The sequence below is a fragment of the Dromaius novaehollandiae genome, chromosome 8, assembly GCF_036370855.1.
Source record: "Dromaius novaehollandiae isolate bDroNov1 chromosome 8, bDroNov1.hap1, whole genome shotgun sequence".
NCBI lineage: Eukaryota > Metazoa > Chordata > Aves > Casuariiformes > Dromaiidae > Dromaius > Dromaius novaehollandiae.
The window spans coordinates 26,217,747-26,245,549 of NC_088105.1; the positions used below are offsets into that span (position 1 = coordinate 26,217,747).

Here is a 27,803-nt window from a genome sequence, read left to right on the forward strand (position 1 = left end):
GTAAATGCCAAAGTTACTGAGCTTAGTATAAAAAGAACAGCCCGAAATACCTGGAAAAATGTCTTATGTAAATTACTAATCATGTCACTGACCACTTCTTTAATTAATTGAGAAGTCTGATGGGTCTGTCATGTGCTTCAGTTCCAAGATAATTCCTCCCCACCCCCCAAAAAGGCATTGGCAAATTACAATTTTTCTAGTACATCCAGTGAGCCCATTAATTTAAAATGAAGACTGTTGGGGTTGTACTGGAAGACTGTAGGCTGATTTTTAATTTTCATTGGTGCTTGTGTTTCATGTGGGATGTGTATACTTAGCCGAACTGAGCTCCATACGGAGGTCAGAGGAAAGTCTGCACCTGTCTATATGTTTTAGACAAAGAAGGATGTGTCTAAGTAGGTCATCTCTGGTTTGGAGGCTTTCCTGAGAAGTGGAAGACCTTTGTTTAAATGGTACGATAGTCTGTTGTGGGTGTCTCTCAATCCTTCCTGAGAGATCCGTTTTATTTGTTTGCGTACCAAGACAATGGAGAGAAAATGCCTTTTGGACCTGGCTCAGGATATCGGGGTTCCTTCTCCGCTGAGTAATTCCTTCTGTGTACGAATAAATGAAGTGTCAGTGAAAAAGGTGAAGCCATGTGCATTTCTGTGTATGATGTCCTACAGTGTCCTCTGTGTAGAACATCACCCTGTGTGCGTTCATTCGCTCTCAGACACAGGAGGGGACTTTTCTCTGCTGGATGAGTGCTGTAGGCATGAGTTACTGGATGAAAGAAAGATGTTGGCTTCTAGGTCACTCCCCAGTTCCCAGCCAAGATTATTTAGTAAGTCTCAGGTAACGACAAATTTTTGGTCAGGATTAAAAGAAGATTTTTCTGTTGGTGTTGGATGTTTTTCTGCTTTTTGTTTGTTTGTTTTATTTTTTATTCAGTGAGGAAAAAATAATTCTGTAAGTATGGTTGGAAAAATGGAGAGTGTGCACAAAAGCGAGGTCTTCATCCCTGAATGTTTGATCTGTTCTGGTTTAGTCAAAAAATCAAATGATTCCTGCCCTTTGGTTGGACGTAGAGACACTCGGAGTTTGTGCGCTGGGAAGGAGACATAGGGCAAGTTCATGGTTACCAAGGAATTGCTCTTTGGTGTGTATGATTAAACACCTGTATCCATGGAAGATGCAGTTTCATGTACCCCAGTAATAGGCTTTTAAGCCTTCAGCGCTGTTCATGGTTGTGTTTATTGGCCATTGTGGCAGAACTTGAAGATAACCAAAATCGGATCAGATTGCCTCGTGGAGTTTGAGATAAAGAAAGGGAGAAAGAGGAGAGGTCTGGATCTTCAGGAAGAAGGTAGGTGGCTCTGACAGGATGAAAATGGTGGCTGACTCTGTGTCCTGGTCCAGCCTCTGTAGGAAGCAGTGTACTTGGTGAGGGACAACGTAGGAAGGGTCCGAGAGAACTAAAGCTGGCAGATGGCTGGTGCACTGGTTGGAGGTGTGAACACCCTCTGCCTCTGCTTTTTCTCTCTTTATATTCCAGGATCCCACTGGGTGTCCAGCAAAAGCGAAAGGAAATTGAGCAGAGAGTTCCAACATCTGTCCCGTATCGCCAAGTATTTCTAAGGTGCAGTGGTTTGCGTGCCAGTCCTTGCTGCCCATTATGTCTACAAATCATAACTCGGGGATCTGTAGTTGGGAGAAATTGAAATGCTCCTCCTGGCTCTAGGTAATTTATAACCTGAATATTTATATAGAAAAATTGGGGCGGGGGCAGGGGATGGCATCGTAGCAGCAAGATGATTGCTCAGAGGAGACAACCGGACATTCATGAACTAATGAAGTTTGTCTAGTTCTGCTTTGTGCACACAAGAGATGTACTCAGATAAATTTACTTAATTAATTTTTTGCTATTGTCTCATTTTCTCGGTTCCTTTGTTGCCTGATCAATCTTCTTGTTATTTGAGCTTGCTCTTTTTCTTCTGAAACTGATATGTGCATAAGCTGTAGCAAAGATATCTGAATATTTGAGATTTAGCATCTGTGACTCATTCTACTGTGAACTGAATATATTATTTTCTTAGCCTCTTTACCTTTTAGCAGAGAATGGATTTTTTTTTCTTAAATGAACAAAACCCACCCCTAAATTAAAGTATTAAAAAAAACCAAAACAAAACTGTGGCTTATTGTTATATTTCAAAATTTAGTTTTTTCAGACAGTGAATTAGCAGCAAATACATCCTCCTAAAAATTAAATTTGGAATCCCATTTATTCAACTGTATAGCAAGTTAACGTTGTTAAATTTAAAACAAGAAAACCCAACAAAGCAAGAAACAGTGCAGCTAGAAGTCTGCCAGCTTTATGGTTTGGTTCTGGAAGGGTGTTCCCACTCTGTACGTGTTTGTATTCTGCAGCGCCCGTGGGGCTGTTGCTTTTCCTCCGTCAGAGGAGTGCCGTGTTGCCCGGTGCGGACTCGGAAAGACGCCGCGTGACCTGCCAGGGTGGGCTGGGGCGAAGCCCTGCTCCCCGTCACCGCCCTTGGGCAGATCTCCCGGTTTCTGCACTGCCGCTTTCCCTTCCGAGGAAACGAGATGTAACGTCGGTACTAACAGCATGTGAGTGGTGTAGGAGACACTATTTGTTGGTAGTTAACATGAGAGACTCATTCCGCTTTCTGGATACCCGCTTTTTCTTGGCACTGTTGGCTGAGGAGCTGAGTGCTTGCTTTGTTGATGCCAAACGAGGTTTCTGTTTTGCCTCAGTGCAGTAAGTGACCGTGACTTATAAAACGTTAGCAGCTGACGTTATCATGACTTTGATATGTAGAGAGATTTTTATAACTCTTGCCTTTATTAATAACTGTTTTCTTCATAAGGCCACGATTCTCCATTGCATAGGAAAATGTAGAATAATGGCTATTTTTTGGTACCATATCAGAAATCTTTGTGCATCCATCCTTTTGTAAATATGGGGAGCTGTAAAGAGAAAAGCAAAGCCACAAAGAGAATCGTTAAATCAGGCCTGATGTGCTTTGCCAAACAAAGGAGAAGTTCAAACTGCATGGTAGACAGAGTGCAAATGAATTTCTCTGCAGCCATGGACATTCATCCGTGGTCTAATAAAGACTATTCTAATTCTTCCCGGTCTTCGAGCCGGTGCCGCCCTCTCTGTGCCCGGGAACCCTTATCAGCGTTCTCGCAGGCGGGCTGGGAGCACGGATAGCCCTTGGGAGTTGATCGGGATCTGAACAGAGCCCCAAAAGAGGGCTAATCACAGGCCATTTGAAATAGCCTACCAAAATACGTACCGCATGAGCGAACAGTATTTTAAATAAGAACTCAAACGCTCCTCTTTATGTGAACTCTTCTTTTGAAAATCGTCAAACAATTCAGATAGTTACAATATATTTGAAAGTGCTGGGGGAGGAAAAAAAAGATGGTGTTCCCAAAGCCTAATTGAAGTGTAGAGACAGGTACCTTCCTTTATGTTCTATTTATTATTTTTCACCACTTGTTTTATTAACGTGCATCTAGAGTTACATGTTCCTTTAATCTCCTTGATTAAGACTTGCCGAAAGGTCCTGTCGTTGTTTATTGTCTGAGTGCCTCGGGTCTCGCTTCTTGTTTTACATTAGCTGTGCCAACCACTACTTTTGACTTGAAAATGCAATATTGTTGTTTTAGTAAAGTTTGGTAGGACTAACTCTCTTGTTTAAAAAAAACTAAACAAACAGGAAATCAGTTGCATGAGTGAATACTATCTTCAGGCAGAATAGCACCACTTTACTGCAGCTGATATACTGTAAATATTTCTTTCATGCAGCTTTTCAGAGCTGCTTCCATGTCCTTTCTTCACCACAGGTTTGCTACCAGTATTACTGAGCTGATGGAAAATCTGTTTTTTGCTCGTCTAGTAAACATATATCTTAAAAGCTAAGCCAGAAGCTCTTTGGCCAAACTCAGCTTGCCAGCACTTTGCTGCTGAGCCACATTTAAGCAGTTTTTTGGGGTACTGTGACTGTAAATGAGACATAGCATCCTGATAACCGTTCGTGATTTTTTTTTTTTGCTTTCATAAAATAAATAAAACTGTGTGAGAAGACATTCTGCTTCCCAAGGTGCAGACAATTAGAGATAGTGCCCCCCGCCCCTAGAAACAATGTTACAAGTCTACTGTGATTTCATCCCCAAGAGGGGAAAATATGTTTTTAGTCCAAGATTTTTTTTTTCCCCCACAGTCAGAGAGTTCAGGAAGATACTTAACAGTAGGATGAAATAAAGGTCCCTTGTAAAGGTACCTAGCTCATCATTACCACATGCATCCTGTTCATAAAACACATGCCATAATTTCTGCTGTACTGTTGTCTTTGATATTATAAACTTGATATTTTTTTTTTCCTAAACTGGTTTTTATATTCAGGAGTATATCTGGAACTGTATAACTTAAATAATATTTTTAACATCTGGCAGAAGTAATTGTTTGCATGCAAAAACCACCCTAGATCCCAAATCTAGCCATTAGATAATGTGTTTTGATTCGTGTGTGTGTGTGCATGTCTGTGTTGGGGAGAGACAGAGATTAAGAAAAAGACTCCAGCTGCAACACCTATCAGTTAGAAAACATCAGATCTGTTTGGAGAATCGGTAGCTAAAAATAGCATTTAAATATTTTGCTCTGTTAATGCTTCAAGGTTAATAAAAACTCCTGTAAGAAAATATTTCAAGATATAGATATTTAGAGCAGTTGGATTACTTTTGACAACAGTGCAAGGAATCTATTCAAAGCTGATTTCCCCCTTTTGTTCAGTGAGGACCTGCAGAATCTAAGATAAAAATGGCAGTTGTCCTGAGGGCACCCTGAGGCATGTCATTAAAATTGGAATTTGATCCTCTTTTCATGGTTACTTGGGACAATCAACCACAGCAAACCTGAAAACTCATCAGTTTTCAAAAATATGACTTGCCCTTGACTTTGTCAGCTTGGATTCAGTGTGCCAGGTTCGAGTATTTCGAAATCCCTTTAGATGTCACTCTGCCTTCAGGAATACAAACATTGGCCCTTGTACTGCATGCAGCACCTTTGAGTGTTTCTGAGCACTTACCTGTTTGTGACAAGGGACAAATTAAGTTGTAGTCATCCAGATAAAATGCTTTATTTGAGAATTTTGAACACTGCTAATTGTAATAAATAGAAATGTACAAAGTCTGCTTCTTTTAACCATTAAAATACCTTTTTTCAGTGGAAAATTGTTAGCTACTGTAATTTACTTTGTAGATTGTCTGAAGTAATTTGGAGCTTTCCAGAGCTGTGTGAAACTATCCATTCTACTTGGCGGTGTATTTCTATTTGATAACTGCAATTTTCACAAATATCTAGAAAATGGATGCAGCACAAAATTTTGCTATTTATTTCTCTGAACCTGGCTGCTTACTCCTCTGAAACACCTCCCCCCACCCTTCGGGCCCAGACTTTTTAACAATTTACACACATTTCCATACATATTTTTAAAAAGAGCAGAAGAAGCACTTTTCTGCTTCCTACAACGGGGCTGCCAGAAAGTTATATTTTGTCTACATGGCAGAGAAACCGTGAGCGGGCCGTTTGGCCATCACCGTGGCTTGCCACCAGGAGCCTGCTGATGCCTGTTTTGTCGGAGGCCGTGTGGCCTCTTCTCTCCGCTCTCCCTCTTTCTGCTCCCCAGAAAGCGGTGAGTGGAGAAGGACCAGCTGCTGACTTCGGGGACAAGGAGGGATTTTGCTCGAGAGAGAAACAGTGATGGTGAGAGTCCGTCAAATGCACCATCGTTCCCCTTTCCCCCACAAGACAGTTTCCTTCCAGCCGCCTCATATCCTCAGACTTTCTGTAAAATGCACATGCTCGCTCCTGGGTTTTGTGCATCTCCTTTTAGCCTGTAATCTACAGTCCCAATTTAATATGCAGATTATTTGTAACTGCAAATCAATTCATTTAATAATTGGCATAAAAGTGTTACACATGGAGCAGCATAAGACGTGGCAGCGCTAGGCAGGAGGAGGTTTCTGTTGCTGCTCCCCACGAGGCACGCTGGTTAAGGTGTTCGCTTGCGCCGTTTGCGTGGGAAGGAGAGACCTTTTCTGCTTATGTGGAAATTCCTAATTGCTTTCTTCATTTTGACAGATTTATGGATTAAAGTGAAATATAATTATGCAGAGAAAGTAACACTTGCTTGAGAACCTGTAGTATTGCTGTTATAAATAGTACTACTAACATGTAGTATTGATTATTGTAAGAATACATCTATCTGAAGTTCTCCAGTTTTTTGCTCTGTGGTTTGCTGCTGTTTGTCTTCTGCCTCCGTTTGCAGTAGGACCTTTCAGCCATCGGCCCAGGAGGGCAGCGTCCGCCTCCGCCTCCTGGCCTCGCTTCTCTGGTTTGTTGTGCAGCACTCAAATGGTTAATAGACTGTGCTCGAGGCAAGTGAATACCTGGTACCCTGTTACTTGTCCTGAATTTCTAGTTTCACCATTTGAAGTAATCTTTGGATTTTTATAGAATGCTCTGTTTTTCCCAAGCCCTTTGCTGTAGAAGTGTTGAACTTTGTAAGACAGAACAAAATATGTAAAATAGAATTGCGCCTTTGGCAGCTGAGGAGGTCACACATCTGTCCACTCTGCCACGTTCTGGAAGAAGAGGTCCTCAAAGTACCTTCACGCTCTGCCGCAACGTCCACTTCACTGACGGGGCTGGAGAAAGGGCTTCAGTTGGATAAAGGAGGGAAGGAACCATGACCTAAAGTTAGAAGAACTCATGGAGGTTGGTATTTAGGATACCTCTGCTGTGTGCCTAATTCCCATACTTGCTTTTCTTTTGTGACTGCTGACAAATTATCCTATATTTCTGATCCTTAGTGTTGATAGCAGTTTTACCAAAACACATGCCGAGTGCTTGCACAAGTCAAAAATGACCCTGCTTTAGCCAGTTTTGGTGAGGGGAATGTCAGAACTGTGGACTTCAGTTTTCAAAATTCTTCAACAAAAGCTGCCAGCAGACCAGCCCCTGACTTATTCCTTGTTTGTCTGTGTTGAATTAGAAAACCTTTCTACATGAGGAGTTAGTAAGTAACGCGGGTGCAATGATAGGTTTATAGAAGGACACTTACAGGTTTGTAGATGATTCTTCCTGTGGAACGTGACTTCATAGTGAATTGAAGAATAGTTATTCTGAGATGTAGTTTTATGTTGATACCTCTTTAAAATCAATGATTAAGTACAGTTAATTACATTTGATGAGAGGAGGAATGTTGTTAGGGATTGTTTGAGAGCTGTTTCTGGACTTTTGGCAAATTATCCTGTTTCTCTGAGCTTTAGTGTCCTTCTGTTTCCGGATTTGTAAAAAGTGACCATTGTGATTGTGGAGGAGGTTTGAGGGGAAGGTGATGGGTACTGTAGCGAGACAGGAAAAGCTCCGGCATAATTTGCAACACTTCTTCTTGCAGTGAGGTTAAACTTGTTTTATTGTACAAATTCTAGTTTTGATCACCAAGCATTTGATATTATGCATTTAAATTATTCTAAAATTTAATTACAAAATTTGTAGAATGATGGAAGTATCATAAACTACCATCAAAACATATCTGATAGCTAGCTAAATAAGAAGAAAACATGCAACTTGTAAAGGAATTGAACATTGTACACTGTCTTATACAGCAGCAGAGTGGCAGCATTGGGGAACCAAAAAGCAAATTGGCTGTCAAAGATGACTGAAATGAAGGGAGAGGGGAAAAAAAAAGGCCGGTAGCAATAATCACCTTTTTAATTAAAGGCTGAATTTTGAACAGAAAATACATTTTACATTCTGCTTCAGAAGAATTCAAAACAGATAGTTGATGTTGCATGCTTGCTTGCCTCTTGCTTGTTTTCTTTTTTTTAATCTCATCTTTTGGGGTTTGTATTATTAGATAATTTGAAATTTCATTATTTTTAAACAAAATTTCTAGCCTTCAAGGTTAAAAAGGAAAGCTTGAAAAATGATGCTGAAAAATGAAAATTGAAATTAGTTAACAACTGAAAAACACTTAAAACAGGCTTTATATAGGATATTTTTAAGTACTAATTTTAAAGTCAATTTGTTCTTAACTTTTCATCAAATTTTTTTATTTGTGCATGTTTTAGTTTGCTAATGCTAATATTTAAACATATTAATTCTGAAAACATTTGAATTTGTTGTCACAATTTTTACTTACACTAATGTAAATCTGTAACTTCATTGACCTTGAATAAGGGGACAGCAAGCAGACTCCAACTCATCCTGCTTGCTTTTTCTTTTTCCTCGTAACTCTTGGAATCTCATTTTATTTATTTATTTTTTTGAACATTTAGAATTGTCATTCTAATAGCTTATTTAGCATGGTGATACAATGCTACCGGAGGCAGCAAAGGTATGTGGGTGTCAGTATCCTGAAAATACTATACAAACTCTCTGAAGAAATTATGCTGTTACAAGTCTTGTATTTAGATTGCAGTTGCTGTGAGACAGATTCGTAAACTTTTCACAGGATAATTTTAAAGCTTCCCTCGGCCTCGGATTTTAGCTGAAGTCTGTTAAACAGAAAGGTCTTAAGAGCATCTATCAGAATTTTCTGTAGACGGTAACGTAAATGCTGGGCTTACTCAGATGGATGCTAGCCTCGCTGGAAGCTGAGTACCTTGAGCCAGGTACTTCAAAGCAACATCTGAATCTAATATTAAAGGTAAAGTATTGATTGTTTAGATTTCTTGCTGAGAAAACTCATTAGCATTTTAGTATCAGTGCCTGTGTATTTCCATATGACATCCTTTTAATTTATGTTTGGTCAATATGAAAAAGCCCTTCTTTTGAGCCTCAGAAATTGCTATCCGTAATTTGAGAGAGGCATAGTTTTAGTTCTGTGGCCTTTATCGTAGAAACAGTGAAGAGTAAATCTCATTCGAAGTATTTAAATGAGATCAAACATAACCTGCAGAGCAGATAGAGCAGAGACTCTGCTCGTTTCATAATGGTTCCGATGGCAAAAACTTGCCTTATCCTTTGTGATTAAAGAAGAAAGTAAATGTGTTCAGGTACCCAACTAAATCTGGTTTAATGCAAGTGGTCATCCTGTGAAATCACTGTAAATGAAACCCAAATGAGATGCACAGAAATCGGTGCTCCATTTGAATTTCAGTGGCATCATTTTCTTTGAATCCTAATGAGCGAAGCCCTTTCCTGTTGCAGTGACAGTAGTGTGCAGCAAAGAGTTGCTCATACCTGTTAGCACTAGTTACATACAGAACTTTTCAGCCTTTTTTTATGGTGCTAAGGCTTGCTGTGATGAATCTCAGTAATTAGCACAGATTAATCATCACTGGTATTGCCTCAGTTTTGGTCCAATATTTCCGATACAGAAAATGGAGACTCGAAGACGTTTAAGTAAGAGTATGTTCTGAGGGACATTCATTGTAGAAATCGAAAAAGACCTTTTTCTGCAATAGACCGCCTGTGAATTCAGAAGTCTTGGAGGATGTTTATTTTGTCTATAGTATCGCATTTCTATCTTAGTTAAGGATTTCACGACAGGAGTAACTTGGTGTCTTTGCTCTACAACACAATTTGCAGCTCATTATACGAATGTGGCAATTGGGTAATGAGGGGTTTGTAAACTTAGTAAAGTATGTAATTCTCCTCTTAGGTTCCTATCTATCCAGATTTTTATGTCTCTAAGTACTTCATGATCAGTAAATAATAAATTCAATTTACTGAATAGAAGTTTTGTCACATAGAAATACTCACTTGGAATATATATATTTTTAATTGGCATCAATGGCACATTTCCCAGAGAGCATAACAAAATGGATCATTTAATAGATGCCCAATCTCTCCATCCATCTATCTATCAGCACAGCACATGATGTTTTGACTTTAATATGGTAATTATCTCAGGCTGACTTCAGAGGAGGAAGCTGCCACCCACACAGCAGTGCTTAATTACTTTAGACTTCAGTTTGCCAAGAGAAAAATTGACTTTTTTTTTTTTTTTTTTTTTTCACATTGCATGGAATTGAAATGATTTCATTGTCATTTTATTTGAAATGCAGCCTGACATCACCATGGCATCATGGGAAAGAAAATGCAAAATTTCTCTGAAATTCTTAAAATAGGCTGAAAGCTGCCTTATATTTTAATGGTTTTCTATGAAGCTTGTGTTCACATTCCTTGAATGTTAATGATGAGCTGCTTCAGCTTATGGGAGGAATTTTCTTCTGTGAATACACTTCATTTGCAAGCCAATGAATGCAGGTTTCTTTTTTCTTTTCTTTTTTTTTCTTTTTTTTTAAGTTGCCAAAACCTGATACAAACTTTGGTATTTAAGGGCAGGTGACTGTTTGAATTAGTGTTTGTACAGTATGCAGTATGAGAACATAACTGATAAGGTGAAAGAGACAATGAATTAATGGTAGTGTACAGGCAGATTAGGAATCGTAGGTAGTTTTTGTCATTGACAAATTCACAGTTATTATCTTGAAATTAAGAAAGTTGTATATGTGTTTTGAGCAAGTGAAAGCTGAATTTAGTAGTTATGAAATTCAGTACACGGTTTTATACTGTATGTTATTAAACGTGCTGCTAATTGATTTACCACACACATACTAGAAGTAACCTGCCTGAGTTAAACACTGTCGACAATTTTTTGTGCTCGAGAGGGGAGAACTTTATTCCTAGACATCTTATCCTGTGCCTGCCAAAGACAAAGGACCGTTTTGGGATGGACTTCAAAGGCTTTACTGGGTCTCTTGCAATCACGAGTGCCAGTGATGTTAAAATCATATAAGACTAGAGGAAAGCGTAAAAGATTCAGCAGACAAATAGCAAGGACCCCACGGGGAAAAAAGCTCTTTGTTGTCAGGGTGGAGAGCAAAAGCTTGGGTGATAGTCTTAGGGCATTTCCACCCTTTAGCTCTAATGCCTACTAGTGTTTTCTGTGGATGGACAGCTCTTTGCAGGAGTGAGAGTAATGCACGTGAGTGTTTTTGGGGAAAAAAATACATAAGTCTCTGTAGCCATAACAGCACTCTGTTGGCTGTAAGCAGTTGTAGATTTTGGCTGGTGTCTGGACAGGCTATTTCACACACATTTCACCTGGCCTGGCATGCACAAATGAAGTAGAAAAAAGCATGAGTGTTTATCTGTATCAAAATTGTAATAAATCTTCTCATGGTGAATGCTGTCTCTCTTGCTGTTACAATTTTGCCCTCAACAAGAAAATTCAATATACTGCCTTCTCGAATGGTAGATAAATAATATCAATACTTTCCTTTTTAAGGTAAGATATATCTTCTTTTTCAGTTTAGACAGCTATATAGCAAAGACCTACTGAAATTATTATTTCATTGTCACATAAACTTTTCACAAAAGAAGAATGCAGAGAAGCCTTTTGAAATAAATCTGATGACACTAGAGAGTTTACAAATACTAGCATATTAATATACAGCTAAAATAATAATAAAAAACACCATGCTGCTAAAGATGTTTAGTATTATCCGCTCTCTGCGGGAGTTTATTAGAAACTCCAGCTTTCTTTTATTAAAATTTCAATTGGCTTGGTGAATGAGATCCTATGTTAGTGTCATAAAATGAGAAGCCAGAAGGAGAGGATATTGGCATTTAAGTGCAGATTTCATTTTGAAATACTGTATATTATACTGGAATATTACGTATCACAAATATTACATATTAGTAGTGTTAGAAATAGTTGCATTGATTTCTATATTTATCAAACCGTCGTTGTTTCTTATGCCGTCTGGTAGTTTATATATGTCATTTAAAAAAAATATATTCTAAGAATTTTTAACATAGCTATAAATGGAAAGCAAATACTATGTAGTTTTGTAAGGATTTTAAAAGGTGGTTGGCACAGATGATCTTGCAGAAGTGCCTTTGGTGTCAATGGGTGAACTTCGAACCAAAGGACGAGGCTTTTGTGAACCATTATAAGAAGGGTATGGAATTAAATTTGAGAATTATATTTATATCTTCTTAGGTTTGTGATTTAACAGTGATTTTCATTTAAGATTGCTTAGTTTTTCAACAACATTTTCACTCATGTAAAATGGTAGTATGACTGCAATGGTTTACTTCAACTGGAAATGGAGGTGTTTTTTTAGTTTTTTTTGTTTTATTGTCTTTAACCAGTCACTGTGTTCTCCCTTCCCACTGCACTGAGCATTGGACGCTGGATGCATAGTTTTATATAATGATGCTATCAGCATCAGCCAAAGGTTTTTGCTAAATTTCAGTCCCTGTATTTCCTGGCATCTTCAAAAAACGTGAGCTGGAAAGGAGCAGATGAGTAAGTAGTGTGGAGGAAATAGGCAGAGTGCTGGTCATTCCTCTCTGGCTGTGCAGGAATTATTCTCCTGCTTGCACCTACAATATTTTCTGCATTGATCCTTTCAAATATGCTGGGGGTGGCAAAAGTGGAGTAGAGGTACTGTGCTAAGCAGCTGGGAGCAGAGGATTAGTAAGGGAGGGACATGACACTGCTCTCCCATTTCCCCACATTGATAAAGGGACTTGGCTGAAGTGATGGTCAAAGATTTCTTCCACAGAGATTCCACAGAAGGAGTCTCAGGTGGGGGAGATTTTGAGACAAAGAGAGCGCGAGTGTGTGTGTGTGTGTATATATATATATTAAAAAAAAAGCATGTATTTCAAAATTCAGTTTCATACCTTTGCTGTTCAAGAGCATGTCTGGACTGCAGTTTAAGTCTGAATTCATTTTCTTCCTTTTTTTTGGTTTTGCATAATATAACTTTGGTGGTCTCAGCCCAGTGACATCTGGATGTGTTGTGAAATGGTCATAAATTATCCCACAGTCTGTATGAAACACTGGTGTAATTAAGCTAAGATCTTTTTTCTAAATTTTATTTTTAAAGTGATTCCTCTGTTCTGTTGCTTGTGATTGAATAATCAGTGTTTGATGGCTGGGTGAAGTGTTGCTTTAAAAGTTGATGGCACCAACAACTCGGTCCAGCTGGAGTTCTCCATGATGGAAAAAAAAGCCTTACATCCCCCATCTGGATTCTTCACGACGGAGTGAGAAGTTTGCACTTTTGCAGCTGCAGCTCTTTCATGACAGGTTCTGTAAATTTTACACATGGCTGCCTGCTTGGAAAATATTTTCCAGATTTACATGTTTACAGCATTGACATGGGACGCTGAAGAGCCTTCCTTCTCAGTTATGGCACAAGTGCTCACAGATTGCACACTAACTTTATAAAATCTGGAAATGGGTCATTTACAACTTTCAAACATATCAAAGTGCCCTTTGATCTTGACTCCAAATTTCCTAAAGAGCAACAAATAAAAATAACTTTTTGGTGTTTTTCTCTAAATATGGTCACTATTAATATAACTGTTTTATCTCTCTGGAAACTCAAACGACACATTTCATCCTTTTTTGTTCCAAACTGTATATCTTTGGGAGAGAAATATTAATTCAGTAAATGTAGGCACCAAAGAAAACAGTGTATGACTGTTAAGGGCATCTTCAGAGGCTGTAGAGACTCAACAAGGGAGACTCTAGTCTTTCCTTTCTTCTCTCCTATTTGTGTGGTTTTGTTTTTGCTAATGTTATCACAAGTTTGGAATAGCTTTGTTGAGACGCAGAGAGACAACAGACTGATAACTCCATGGAAATCTGTAGTTACTTTGATGCAAATTAATTTATCCCATAAACATCAATTACATTTTTCTGATTCCTACATAACCACTGAACATTTTTAGTGGTTATAAACATTTTTAAACCAGGCATTAAAAATGTATGCTGTTGGAAGTGTGAAAAATCTGCAACAATTACAGAACACTTGAATTTTAAAATATTGCATTCATCCATGATGAGCTTCAAGTAACCATACTGCCTTTGTTCACTGGTTTCCTTTGCCCATCATTTTATTAGAACTTGAGCTATGTTTTAAGATATCTTTTTGAACACCATATAAGTTTAAAAAGAAAAGATATAGGCGGCTGAGAAAAGAAATACACATTTATGAACACTGTGGAAAAGATATTTTTATAGTACTTAAACATGTTTTCACAAACATGGACTTCTGTTGCTTGAAAGCTGCTCTGGCTGCAGTCCGTCGCACAGCATCCGCAGCATCTTAGCCTTAGTCATAGTGCTGACTGGAGCTTTTTGCCTTTATAAGAGAGAAACTGGCACAAAGGATCTTAAAAAGCCATTTTCTGTATTAAAGATAGATTTTTAGGAGGAAAGGCTGGACATTTCAAAACCAAAAACTGTTCTACAGAAATGTGGAGTCGTGTGAGTCTGTAGAGCAGGTGTCAAATGTCTCATTTACGGAGGAGGAATGAAATATGTGTGGGCAGTTGGAGCGTTTTATGAGCTGCTCTCAAAGAGCTGAGATCAGGTACGGTTTTAGTTGAGCCCTGTGTGGTCTGAGGCAGCTTTTCATTCAGTAACATTTATGAAGATGGATAGGGGCTTCAAAAGGTTTTGTCTTGTTTGATTAGGAAAGTTCTGAGGAGGAAAATTATTATTTGGAAAGGAGCTGGCTACCGGAGAAACCAGTCCGGACCCTCCAGCCCTGCTCGGTCTCGACTCCATGCTCCAGGGGAGCCCGGAAAGCAGCAACCTGCCTCCGGTGAACGTGGGTGTCAGAGCTCTGGTGAGCCCGGTTCAGTTGTGAATGCACCATCCATTGCTTTAGCTCAGCTGCTTTTTGTTAATTTTGTCACATAGGTACACACAACTTGCAAACAAGCAGGATACCTCAAAACAGCTGATGCTTCCCTTACAGGCTAGGGATAATCAATGAAGGAGTTAAGGAAAATCAGAAAAGAGTTTTTGTTGCTTTCAAGTACATATTTATGAAAACATTTTAAAGTACTATAGAAATAGTTGCTATCCGCTGTCTTTCTCTCCCTCCCTCCCAAACAGTTGGAAGTGCCCCCCCGTGCCGTGTGCTGGAAGCTGTGCACGGACAACACGATGACAAATCGGATGAGTTTTGGATGAGCTTACACGTGCCGTTCCAGGCGATGAGTAGCTAGGAGAGCTTACAAGAGCACGATGAGCTACTGAAAGGGCAAGGTAAAATACAAGTCAACTGTTTTCTGAAAAGTGGCATCATCACTGTAAGCATGAGAAATATAAACTATCATTTTGTATTTAGTTATATAGTACCCTCACGATAGGCTGCAAAACTGTTAAAAAAAATGAATGAGGCAACAGACTCGGAAGGCAAATGTGTGTCTGCTTTTCTTTAAGGAAAAATCTGCTTTTTAGCAGAGCTAGGATGCTCGTAAAACACTTTAACAATCATCTCTAAATAGAAAAAAACATACTGTATACATGCACTATACTAAACTGTATACAGGCGAAATGACGTTTTTGTAACTTGCTCCTAGTTCAAATTTCTCCCAATATTATTTCATAATTTTATTTGAAAATGAGGTTTACTGTCTTCTGTATTCTGAAATAAACAGCCCTAACTGTAATGCTTTAATCCTAAATTCAACAGTATAGAGTTCATAAAGATTTGTGTTACTTTATCAAGCTAAAACCAAAATCTGTAGTATAGTTGCAAACGATTGTTATTTGAAACAGCTGCTCTATAGCTTCCAAATCCTTTCTCCTGCTGCTTTAATATAGGATTTCTTTACCATTTTCCCACAAAATAGTTTCTATATAGTTCTTTACTTTTGTGGTAAAAATTCTATAGTATTATACTCTTGCCCTGTTAATGCTTGGAAAAATAGCTGTTGATAAAACTCATAGTCTGTGGGCTTGTTTATTGTTAATTGATATTTGGAGGAAAGAGAATGAACTTTGTTAAGCTAATATGCATGAACATGTTAAAGTTGCTTTTTGAGATTATAACTGCTTGTTTGCTCATAATTAGGATTAAGCCTAAATGTAGCGGGTAGTGATTATGTGAATGAAAGTGTTGAGTGGATAGAAAGAGAGTCTAGTCTTTTTATCTCTGTATTCTATGCTCTAATAATCATGGTGAGAGAACGTTTGAAGTCTAAGTACTCAGGGTTATCCCTGAGCTCTGGTGCAGGGGGGATGTTTGCAATGTTGCATCTGCACAGTTATCCCACTCCTCCTCTTAGAGGTCTGCAAACAAAAAAGGAAGTTACTTGCTGAAATCTGAAATTCAGAATATATGCTGCACTTCTGCACCATTTTCAACCCCTACAGTATTCCTGACTCAGTTGGGCTCCATCAGAGGGAGGTGAGGAAAAGACATAAATTAGTGATGAATATTTTACACTGAAAAGTATCTTAGTGTCATGGTGATCACTGTTGACCTCTTTTTGCCTTCTTCTCTCCCTGTTCCTTGGGAACCAGTCCTCCAACAATGGCAAGAATGGTGATGGAAATGCAATATCAGCTGCAGAATTTGGCATTCCTGTTCTGTCACCAGGGCTGGCAGTTTCTAATTAGTCTGTATGTGTTAGTGTATGTATACTAGTGATTAGTACATATGTTTATCCTTTCTTCCGCTTGCTGAAGCGGAGTCGTGTTTGGTCTAGTGAAAGCTTGTAGCACTACATATGTGCTTTTCTAAATTTTCATGCCTGATGTGAAATTATTTTGTTAGGTCTGTTTGATCTAATAATTACATATATGATGCGTTTTATCCAGCAGAAATTGGAAATCTTTATGTAATGTATATTTAAAACCCTTAACAGATGAAACTAGTTCATCAAAAGAATGTGTTCCCCAAGAACTGCATCTTCAGATGTTAGGAAGAATCCCACAGTTATTGCGTGGTTTACTGAGATAAAGACAAAGGAAGAAATCTTATTTCTTTATGTAGAGCTCAGACCATTGCTTAGCTTTTTGCACCTAGGTAGTTCCTTTTACATGAAAGTATTAGTGTGTGCCATTACGCACAGGTGGTTGCAGGTGCGAAGGTACAATATTATAATGCTTTCTTTTTGCTAGTGCTTGTAAAACAAAACAAAAAACCCCACTGTATTTAAGTATCCTAGTTTGAAAGGATCTTCCAAGTGGAAGGAGCTTCTGGTCACTGAGACTAGTACAGATCATATAGCCATTATTTAGTTAGTTACTGGTGGTAAGTACAGCACTCGTATAACTGGGGTGGGAGAGAGGGACGGTGGTATCAGCTGTGAATGTATCGTAAGCTGGTGGTAATGGATGAAGGCTGAAGTTAACAGCTTCATGACAGCCTTGCCTTTGGGGAGAGGGCAACAGTGATGGCAGGGGCTCTGTTGCTTATTCTCTCTCTCTCCCTCTCTCTCTCTCTCTCTCTTTTTTTTTCCCCCCATACTCCTTTTTTTGTAACTAGATGAGGACAATTTTAAATATCTTTTTGTTTTGTTCAGATAACGCTGAATGTTGTGAGAGACTGGAGAACAAACTGTTGATTTCATTCTGCTTATTTTGTTTTCTTGGCATGTTTTTATTTTATTTCATTTTTTGTTGAATTCAGATATAGAGAAAATCTCTCTGCGTCCCAGTTTACCTCTGAGTGAAACGACTAGTTTCACTATGATATTTAGGATGATATTCCATATGATATTTACTGTCCAGGAATGGAATTTATAGAAGATTTTAAATGCCCTGAGATTAATGGATGGAAGGTAGTTTATAAATTAAATTGTCATCCAGATGTCTTCCCTTTGTGCTATTTTATCATGCTATAAATGTTTTTAATGAGATGTTTAATTCAAATAGTTGTTTTTGTTGTTTCTTCATTCACTAATTTTTTTTGGTGTTCTTGCTTAATGTCTTGCTTCTGAGTAGTGAAAAACATAGCTGAATAATCGGGTAACAATTAGATATTTGAGTTTTCAGTAAACTATTTGTGAAATATAGCAGTATTTTGAATTCTGGGGAACTTGCTAGTGAGAAATTAACTTAGAAGATTTTTTAAAAATCCTTCCACATAGCATAGGATGTGGAATGTCATTAATTTAGCCATAACCTGAGCCAAAGTGGTGCTTTAGCTTTGTCGTGAGGAACATGTTCTCCTCATGCCTTGCTGGTCTTCCAGCAGTGACTTTTGACTGCACGCTTGATCTTTGAGTGGCAGCCTAATGCTAATGCTTTGTTGCTGTTGTCCTAAGTATCTGCAAAAGAGTTTTATTTGTCATGTAGCAGTTGGTGGCTCTGGTTGAAATTTTGACTTCTGCTTTGTTTAGTTGTAGTACTTCCCTTTCATCTCTGCATAGCTGCCTGGATCCTGGCTTGCTGAATCAAGCTTTCACCAAGATGTTGATTGAAGGCAGTGAATCCAGACAACAAGCCTGAATCTTGGTTCTTCTGGACCTCCACCTTGTTACCATGTTTTCTGAATATTATGATGCTAAAATTAGCATAAATGTCATTCTAAGGTATAAATGAGAATGGCTGTTTTTCATGAACTTTCATGAACATTTTTGCATGTTGCACAACAGTGAGACATTTTTTTCCAAACGCTTCTTAGAAGATTCCAACTGATTTGATTTTGTTGAGGATCAATTCTTCACGTGCATTTGGGGAGGGGAAGGGAGGAAACACTTGGAGAAAAACAGGGGAAATAGAGATCCTACTGAGCAGTTATGTTGTAGAAAGCAGTTACAAATTGAGGCTTCTGAGCGTTAAGTCTCATAAAGTGTTGGGTCCATTTAGTACCTTTTTGACCAATAAAAAAGCAGCCATTTGGAACTTTGGCCTGCATTTCTATTTTTCTCCAAATAGGAATATCTTGAGCATAGGGAAACACTCTGAATTTCTGTAGATAACACTAAGCGAAGAGTTAACCAATAGCTCCAACTTCTGCTGGCTATTATTCATGAAGTAGAAGATAACCCAGCTTGATTCTCAGATTTAAAACCATATTTGCAGGTTGGCAGGCAGAAAAGTAAACAACATTTGACTTTTAAACTTAGAACTTAATTAATGATATTAAAGTAATTGAGAGAACATGAATGCAAAATGCCAAGATGCTGTTTTTACAGCACCCTATACAGAGCAGAACTGCAGTGGAAGTGCGTAAGTCATTCTGCAGCATAGAGGAGTGTGCATTATTAGTACATTAATATTTGTGTTTATGGGAGCTTTTAATGGTTTATGTGGCAATTGAAACATGAAAAAAATTCCTAGAGGCTGGCAAGAATCACAAAGGGCAACAAATATGTTGGGTCATAACGTATTATCCAAAGTATTTCTAGAATGTCCTGTAGAATAAGCAAAAGCCATATTGGTGTGGATGTGACACTCTGCCAGTGTTGCTTGTCTGATGCACGTGGTTCCTTAAAAAAAACGGAGAGGAAGACTTGGCCACAACTCTCTCTCCGTAAGCTTTTTATTGACGTAGAGCCTGTTTTTTTTGACAGTGGATGCCAGACACGTTGTCCTCTGGCAGACAGCTAGAACAGCTCTTGAAGTCGTCGCTGTTGGAGAGCCTCGCTGCTGCAGGTGAGTCGCTCAGACCTGCACGTAACACCTGGTGGTGACATCATGTGTCCTAGCTCAGAGGGCATTTCTGGGAGTGATCAGGCTCAGTTTGGTTCAAGGAGGTGTAGTTTTGGTTGCACCAACATTAGTGATCAAGAGCCAGAGAAAAGAGAGAATGCGGTCACTTATATTTATCAGGCATATCATTTTGATAAAAATGAGTGGTTAATATAGTGTAATCTTCTACGTTTATTTTCTGTAAGCATGGGGGCATAGAGGAATGTCATTTTATTAAAAATGAGTGGTAAATACAGTGTAAGTAAATAACCTCTGACATTTCTGACAGTGGTAACGCAATGTCAGTACTATTATACTAAGCAAGTATAGAGAGAAGTATGGACAGATTATCTTGAAGGGTGATTGAGACAAGTGAAGATGAAATGAGAAATTTGAGTGTCAACATGAAGGAGATGGAGAGAAAGGAAGCAAAATAAACCATCTAGAATAAAGACTTTTATAATAGTAAGTCACATAGTGATATTATTAGAGATGAACTAAATGAACTTGTTGTTATATGTCCCAGACTGAGCTGTAAGCTGCAAGTTAACCCTCACCACCAAAAAAAGACCTTGATTGATTGATTGGAAAAATCTCTTGCTTAGTACCGAATTCTGTAAGTAGTTTACAAAAGCTACAGCAAATAGATTAAAATTTACAGTGTGGTCTGTAGAATATGGGTTTTTTAAATCACTATTAATTTCCTTAGGCTTTTTCCGAAGACCTTTATAAAGATGCTGTGAAACTTAACAGGGCGAAATCACTCCAATTCTATAGAAGTTGAATGTGTTTTTCTAGAAAAAAGATGGTATACTTTCAAAGCAATTTTTAAAACTAACCTATAGAATTTTGTGAAGAATGTATCTCAGAGAAATATTCCTTGGATCCATAATCCAAAAAGTATTTATATGTACATGTATGCACATAAGCAAAAAGGTGATCGTTCGCTATTAAGTTCTATGTTTCCCAGAAGGAATTGAAAGCTTTGTGACCATAGATATAATATTATGCACTATAAATGATGCTAAACCCAACAGGGAGCTTTCCTGACATCTAGGTTTTACAAATAGATATTTTCAGCGTTGTATGATTATGGAGAAGCATCTTGTGGAAAAAGTAGTCAAGCTTTTTGTTTATATTTAGTGACGTTAGTGGGATACCTTCATGAAATTAAACTGTATGTAGCCATCTAACATATTCTTTTCTTTTGGAGATGTACAACAGCATTTGACCCTGGCTAATATTTTTCTTGTCATTCAGTGCCTGAGAGTGAATATATTTGCTAGTTTTGTACCGTATAACTAAATTAATAGACTCTGGGACCAATTCATTAAAAATTTATAGCTGATTTGTTCAGGACATAGCTCTATTATAACTCGTTATAAATATCTTATATTCCTTAATATTGCATACTCTATTAACATAACAGACATTAACAACAATAGCTTGTTTGGTGCTAGAGGGGAAAAAGCCATAGTCATTTACCTTGCCAGTTGAAAAATGACATAAAATCTTATGTGTTACAAAAGTGATCTGACCCCTCACACATGTAATCAAGGAAACCATAAATAATTAAATCCCCTTGGGAGGATCAGTAGAAACTGTCCATATTCCTCCCCTAATGACCTGATCCTTTTATTTACCCATTGAGGAATTTACTGAAGAGTAGACTTGGTTAAGGCCCTCTTCTTTTCAGACACTTTCTTAGGAGGTGTTGAACAATCCTTGGTGCTTTATGATAAGATCAAGGTGACACTGACTTGCCAGCTTTTCCATTGAAATGTTTTCATGCATCATTCAATGAAAAGTTTTGACTCTGACTCAGAACCTCTGAAAAACTTCCATTATACAAGTTAAACGGCAGGAACGTTATGCTCTGTTCCCTCCATTCATTCCTCCCCCCCCCCCCCCCCCCCGGGACACACACACACCTGACATGACATGACACACCTAAACCTCATGTAATTTCTCTGGTTGATTACTATGCATCTTGCTTTTTCTGATATTTTCTTTCATTCATTCCATGGCAACATTTGTTAGAGGGAGGAGAAGCAATCACTCTAGCAATAGAAAGACAATGTTTGCATAAAGCAAAAAAGAAAGTCCTTGTGGAAAAGAGGATCAGAGATGCACTGACCTTATTAGAAAAACTGTTGAACATTAATCTTGAAGACAACTCCGTAGAGACTCTGATAGACATATTAAGGGAGAACTACAGATGGGTTCCCTAAACCGCAAAGGACCATTTGTAGGAAAGGTTTGTAAAAATGCAGGAAAGTAAAGGAAGAAGTCTTGTCCAACAAGCAGTTCCTCATGGTAGTCTGAACTGCTAGGTCTTAAATCTGAATCCTAAATGACATTAGAGGACGACACTGGTTTTCTCTTTCTAAGAGGTGGAAGAGACATCACCCGGTTTCCCTCCCACCTGCTCAAAACCTTTAACCTCCTCCATAAGTGCTTTACGCACAAGTCTCTCTCTGCCAGACTGACAGATCCCGATATGCCTGTCCTCATACACTTGAGCAGTCCCTGAAAATTGTTTTACTTCCAGAGTAGTATTTACATAGAGAGCAAAGTCAAAAAGGCTCATTAGCTTCCCTAAGTACTCATCTGATTTGAGGATTGGGCAGTGGGAAAAAAATTAAAATAAAGGCCTGCGAGAAGCAGCGCCAGTGATGCTAGTACTGCCAGTGATGCAGCATCAGCAAAATCTCTGTCAAAGAACTTGGCTTGAACTAACTTAGTAATCAATAGGAATTAATAGTCTTGTTACTATCTAATACAGCACTAACAGCATAACGACTGGTTATTCTATCTTGATCTTTCTGCTTTGATGGCAGTACCTTTGCTAGTAAAGCTGGCATCACAGCTGAGTTTCTCTGGCTGTGAAAAAACAAAGTAAGGACTTGTGTTTACTGCTTCAGAGGTCTTTACTGTTCAGAGCCACGACTGCTTAGTACTCGGCACCATTCCCTGAAGAAGAGGGACTGTTACCACGGTCTTACTTCTTGTTGTGTAAGTACAGAGCCCTCTTTCCTGCCTTTGGAGAATGGCCCCATGGAAGCGTGTTGAGAAGCCGCTGTTCTGATTGCCACCCAACAGTGGGAACGATGCTCTCCGAGTTAGTACCTGCTGAGCGTGCTGTTTTGGCCACGTTAATTGAACTGGGATCCATTCTCTCAATTGCTGAGGAGCAGGTCGCCTTCCCTGCGTACCAAAGGGAGCTCACTCTCTGTCAGCTTTGCGAGGTCACCTCCACCGCAACCGGCCTTACAGCTACGGAGTAGGAAATGGCACAGGGCCAACAAAAAGGATCTTTGCAAGTAGTCGTGGAGTCGTAGCCCCAGTATTGGAGAGGTATACTAAAGCTTCCTGCCCTGATTTGCAGACCTTGTCTGTTTTTACCATATTCACACCAAAAGTCTGATATGCTGTTTAATATTATGTGTGTGATAACGCTGACTGGAATCATCCTATTTCATATCCAAATGGTTTTGGCAGATTTTATCAAGTCTTCTCCTTTCTTCAAGCACAGGTGAGGGAAAGTAAATGAAAAGCATTTGAATATCCATCTAAACATAGTTTCTTTTTTCTAAAAGTACTGTTTAAAGGCTAAGGACTTTTTTTTTTTTTTTTTTTTTAAGATTTATTCCGACATGAGGTAGGTTTATTAGTGTGTTTTTTCTGAATAGTTTTAGGTAATGGACTACTAGGCTTTGTGTAAAATAATCACTCCTGTACTTAGAAAGCGTTTCAGAATGGGACAGGTGGTGCAGTAAGTGATAATACCTGTAACCTTCCCACCTGTTCTTTTAAACTGCACAGTGCAATCACTGATGGACAGTATTTCCATGACATATTGCATAAAACAAGAGAGGAAGTGTTAAGGTGTCTTCTCCTCTTCCTGGAAACCATAAAACTGTGAAATTTGTTTTTTGCTCTTTCAACACAAGGTAACCCTGATACAGCTCTCATCCTCCTGTATTTCCCACGTGAACTTTCATAAACAGCCACTGTGAAAGTCCATGATGGACCAGAATTCAGATATTTACAGCCTACAACAGCCTAGGTGCCCTTACACTACCCAGACCTCATCTCACAGCAGCACAGCTGGAAGCCTACGTTGATGAACTATGGCTATTTGAAACTTTATAGCATATAAATTATTGCTTATGCTATAACTCATGGGTAACTGCTGGAATGGGTGAGAAATGATGCAAATGCTCTCTCCTGTCCTCTGAATCCACTTTAGATCTCAGATTCCTTGTGGTAGAAACAGAAGTGGGATGTATGCGATTGTTGACCAACAGTGCGTGCGTGTGTTTACAGAAAGGAGGGCTGCTCTTGATCTTTGCTTACTAAACTAGAAGTATTGTAACCCTGGACTTTGATCAGAAAGCCAAACTTGGGAGAGAGAACCTGAATAAAATCAAAGAGCAAAAACTCTTTAAGGTTGCCAAAAATACTATGTTTCACTCATCTGCTAATGTATATTTGATTTGGTTTTTGAGTTCTTCCTGATAGTGGTGAGAGTTGATGGCATTGTGCCTCTCTCAGGCATCCTGCAGTTAATAGGAGACTGTCAATAATTGTCCAAATGTCAGAAACACATTTAAAGATGTATGGCTTCATGGGGAAAAAATAAGATAACTGCCCATTTTGCTCCTTTAGTAAACTGAGAAAATCGGGGGGAGGGGGAGCTGTCTCTATTAACTAGCTTAAGTGTTAGTTCAGAGTCCATGAGTCCAGATTTTCTTTGTATAAAATGACAATCTCTCAGCAGATACTTATGCACTTTAAAGAATGGCAGAGTGACAGAGTACTACTTTCATTAATTTTTTTTGTGTCAGCACTGTGCAAACACTAAACCTGACTTAAGTGATTGCACTGCACTGAATAGAGTTGTTGCATAGAAGAACTTTAAGGCAAATCCTTGCTAGTAGTAACATCAGGGAAATACAAGACCCTTTTGAATGTATGTTAGTAGCTTCATGTCATCAGAAGTTTCTAGGCTTTGAATAGAAGAAGTGAAATCATAGATGAATGTTGTTTTTACTTTGGCAAGTATTGGAGGAAAGAGTCCTGTTTAATTTATTTGTCTGTAGGTGGAGAGTTTGGAGGCACAGCACCTTTGGTTCTTCCCCCATGCATGTCCCTTAACTTTTCTTTCCTCTAAAACTAAGCTGAAATTAATCAATCAGGCAAAATGGAGAATAACCTTCATTTTTACCAATGCATTGTAATGTTAAACATGTGAAATGGAAAACCTCTTAAATGTGAAGCATAGCTCTTATAGACCATTATAATGCAGTAAAAAGATTGCAAATACTTCTGTGTAATACACTAATTTTAAGGTGGGTTTTCTTGCAAATTTCTCAAGCCTTTGTGTAATGCATTTAAACACTAGTAAAATATTTCTGTAAAATAATGTTTCTTTAGTTGTAATTACAAGATTTTATCATTTTTGTCATTAATCACAGTGACAGTGTTTTCCCTTTAGGACAAGGGCAAAAGTTCCCTGCTGTTTTTCTATCCAGAAAGTAGTCTAAAGTTTGCAGTGGCATGTCATTAATATTTATATTGCACAGGTAATAGAGCAAATATTAGAGCTATGAATTATTGAAAGTAAAAGAAAAGTGGTGAAATAGTGTTTGTTAGTTTGGTTGTTCTGTACTTCTGTACATTTGTGTGAAATGAGGGACTCCTGAAAGAGAGCATCACTTTAATTACTGCTTATGATTTCTACATTAATGGGAATTTTCCTTGTCAAACAATATGAATGTTTTAAAATAATTCTAAATGCAGTTTTTATGATGAATTGTAAAACAAGAAAGCATGACAGTAATTTAATACAGCTAATTTAGAGAGGATGCGGGAGTGCCCTTTATGAATGACTATTCATTCAAGAAAGAGTTGTTTCCAGAGTACTGCCCGTTTCCACCCTGGTATCTCACACTGCATAGGGCAAGTGTTGCAACGACACTGGGGCTTTACTTTTCCCTTCTGTTAAAAGATCAACAGTGGCATATTTTCAAAGTACTTTTTGGATCATCATTCATAAACTGTCATTGAAAGGGCTGGTCTATAGAGCTAAAACTTTGATAGGGTTACGTTAAGTCTCTCAGCTTTCGGGGAAGATTGTAAGAGGATGTAAGTAGAAATTGAGGGAGTAGTACAGGTGTAATTCATGTCTGCTAGAGTGTAAAATGGAAATAAATAAGGGGTTTCTGTCTTCTTGGGTTCTGTGGTTAGATTGCAGCAGTTTACAGCTGGTTATATGTGTGGTAGAGTGAGCAGAGAAGGTGAGCAAGGTGTACATACAGGTAGAAAGGGAATGAAAATGAAGTCTGAGACAGCTGTTGAACTTCTGACTCATACATGCGACAACAAAGTAACAAGAATTATAAATTAAGAGATGAAGGAATACAGGGCTGCCTGACGCTGATGCCGGAGAGGATCTTGTAGTCTTTGATCCCCCAAGGGGAGGCAAGGCATCCAGCTGATGGTACTGTTGGTTGTGTCGGCTGACAGTGAATTGGGTTTCCAGATACAACACTTGTTCTGTAAAATGCGTTCTCTGCCTTCGCTCTCATTTTGTTACTAATAGGTTCAAAGCTTCTTGGTATTGTAGGTCATACTACCTCCTCTAAAAAGGAGTGAGGTCCCTTCTCTAGTAGTGGGTAATCACCCCACATCTAGCCCTGGGCTGTGCATTTTATACTGTTCTCTTTTCCTCTTCCCCTTTACTCTAGTAGCTCTGTGAGACAAGCTCAGTAAAGCTGTTTTTGTATTAATGCTGAAAGCTTGTATGCAGCAGAGGTGTGAAGAGATGGTGTGCGCTTAGAATACGCCGGGAAGTCGGCACCAGAGAAAATCCGGTCTAAAGAACCGAATCCTGTCATGGCCTCGCTAGGGGGATCCTGCTTCTGGGGTAGGCCAGGCTGATGACAGAGTAGAAAACCAGTGCTGGGGTCATAATTAATATTCAAAACAGTCAGGACCCAGAGGACTTAAAGAACGCATGAATGCAGGGTTGAGGGAATAACGCAGGTCAGAGAGAGACTTCCAAGGAACCCAGAGAGCAAGGCAGAAGCCAGCAGACGGTGCGGGAGCCGATCAAGCAGGCTGGCCAGGGACCAGCCGTAATGCAGGGACAGCAGAGGACAGGATTAAGAAAATGCAGGAGGAGTTACAGGCTAGGGCTGAGCAGGTGGGAAGCAGGATCAAAGACCCGAGTCAGGAATCAAGGTGTAAAGCATGATATTTAGGCCCTGGCAGGTTCCCAGAAGGCTCCTCATACAGCCAGCTGTTTGATGGCTGCCTGTTCGTTAAATGGATGAGTTGAGTATGGCCTTCGTTTTCTGTTACCTCAATAGCTATCGAGCAGTGACCAAGGGAAGACTCACTTGGGCTGGTCAGCGGGTTCATCACAGGCTTACGTTTCTGCCGGTGGCTTTAGCGTGGCAGGCTCTGCAGTCCGCCTGCTCCAGGTCCCGGTGGCTTGTGCTGTAGACTGAGTTTGGAGCTCTTCATCAGACTGGCAGTGAAAACGTTTATCAGGAATTTACATTCTGACGAACCAGGCTGGCTGCGGCTGTGGAAGCTGCGGGCGTATTCCTCCTTGGCCTATTAGGCTGGTGTCTCTCTCACCTTTGCTCCTTTGCACTGAGTCTGTCTGATTGCTTGAGGATGGAGAGGCAGTGATTTTGCTGACTATGCTGCTTTGGTTCAGCTGTGAAGCAGTTACTTATAATTGGTGCCAGGGAGTAGCAATCAACTGGAAAAAAGCACTGGGAAAAGTTGGATTTTTTTTTTTTCTGCAAAATGTTTCTGTGAGCTGAAGCTTGAAATTGAAATGTGGGTGGAAGAAAAGAAGATATTGTGGAATCCGGTTTTCTGTGGTTTGCAGTCAAAATCTGCTTCTGGAATGGAGAATGGAAAGGAAAGCGGGATGGTTAGCACATATGCTGCTCATGCCCAATTCGCAACACTACTTGCTATGATTCTCATGAGGGCATAGCATATGCAAAGAAAGAAAATTCCCAGGTTCAGAGAAGTGCCATAGTAGTGACTCAGGCTATAGGGAGACTATTATGATTTAAAAAAAACCACTGATAATGACCAAAAAAAAAGATAGTTCTGTCTCTCAGATATTTGTGGGGAAAAGGTAATTTCCAAATGCCAATAATGATGAGATGGGATAATTATGTATCACTCACTTGTGGACCTCAGGGTGATTTTTCAGAGAGTGGATTTCACATTGCAGTCAGCTTTTTTGTCAGAAACTCTTTACTAGCGTAGTTTTGTGCTCTTAAAGGGATGCTG

The 27,803-nt window shown here is 39.0% G+C and overlaps 1 long non-coding RNA gene across 1 annotated transcript; it reads right to left on the minus strand.

The window, feature by feature from the left end:
* Nucleotides 1–252: 252 nt before the first annotated feature.
* On the minus strand, nt 253–27,803 carry LOC135329046 (uncharacterized). Its single transcript, XR_010390234.1, has 3 exons — nt 27,698–27,803; nt 26,885–27,400; nt 253–2,967 (listed from the first exon to the last, which is right to left on the minus strand). It is a non-coding gene; the product is annotated as an uncharacterized LOC135329046 (long non-coding RNA).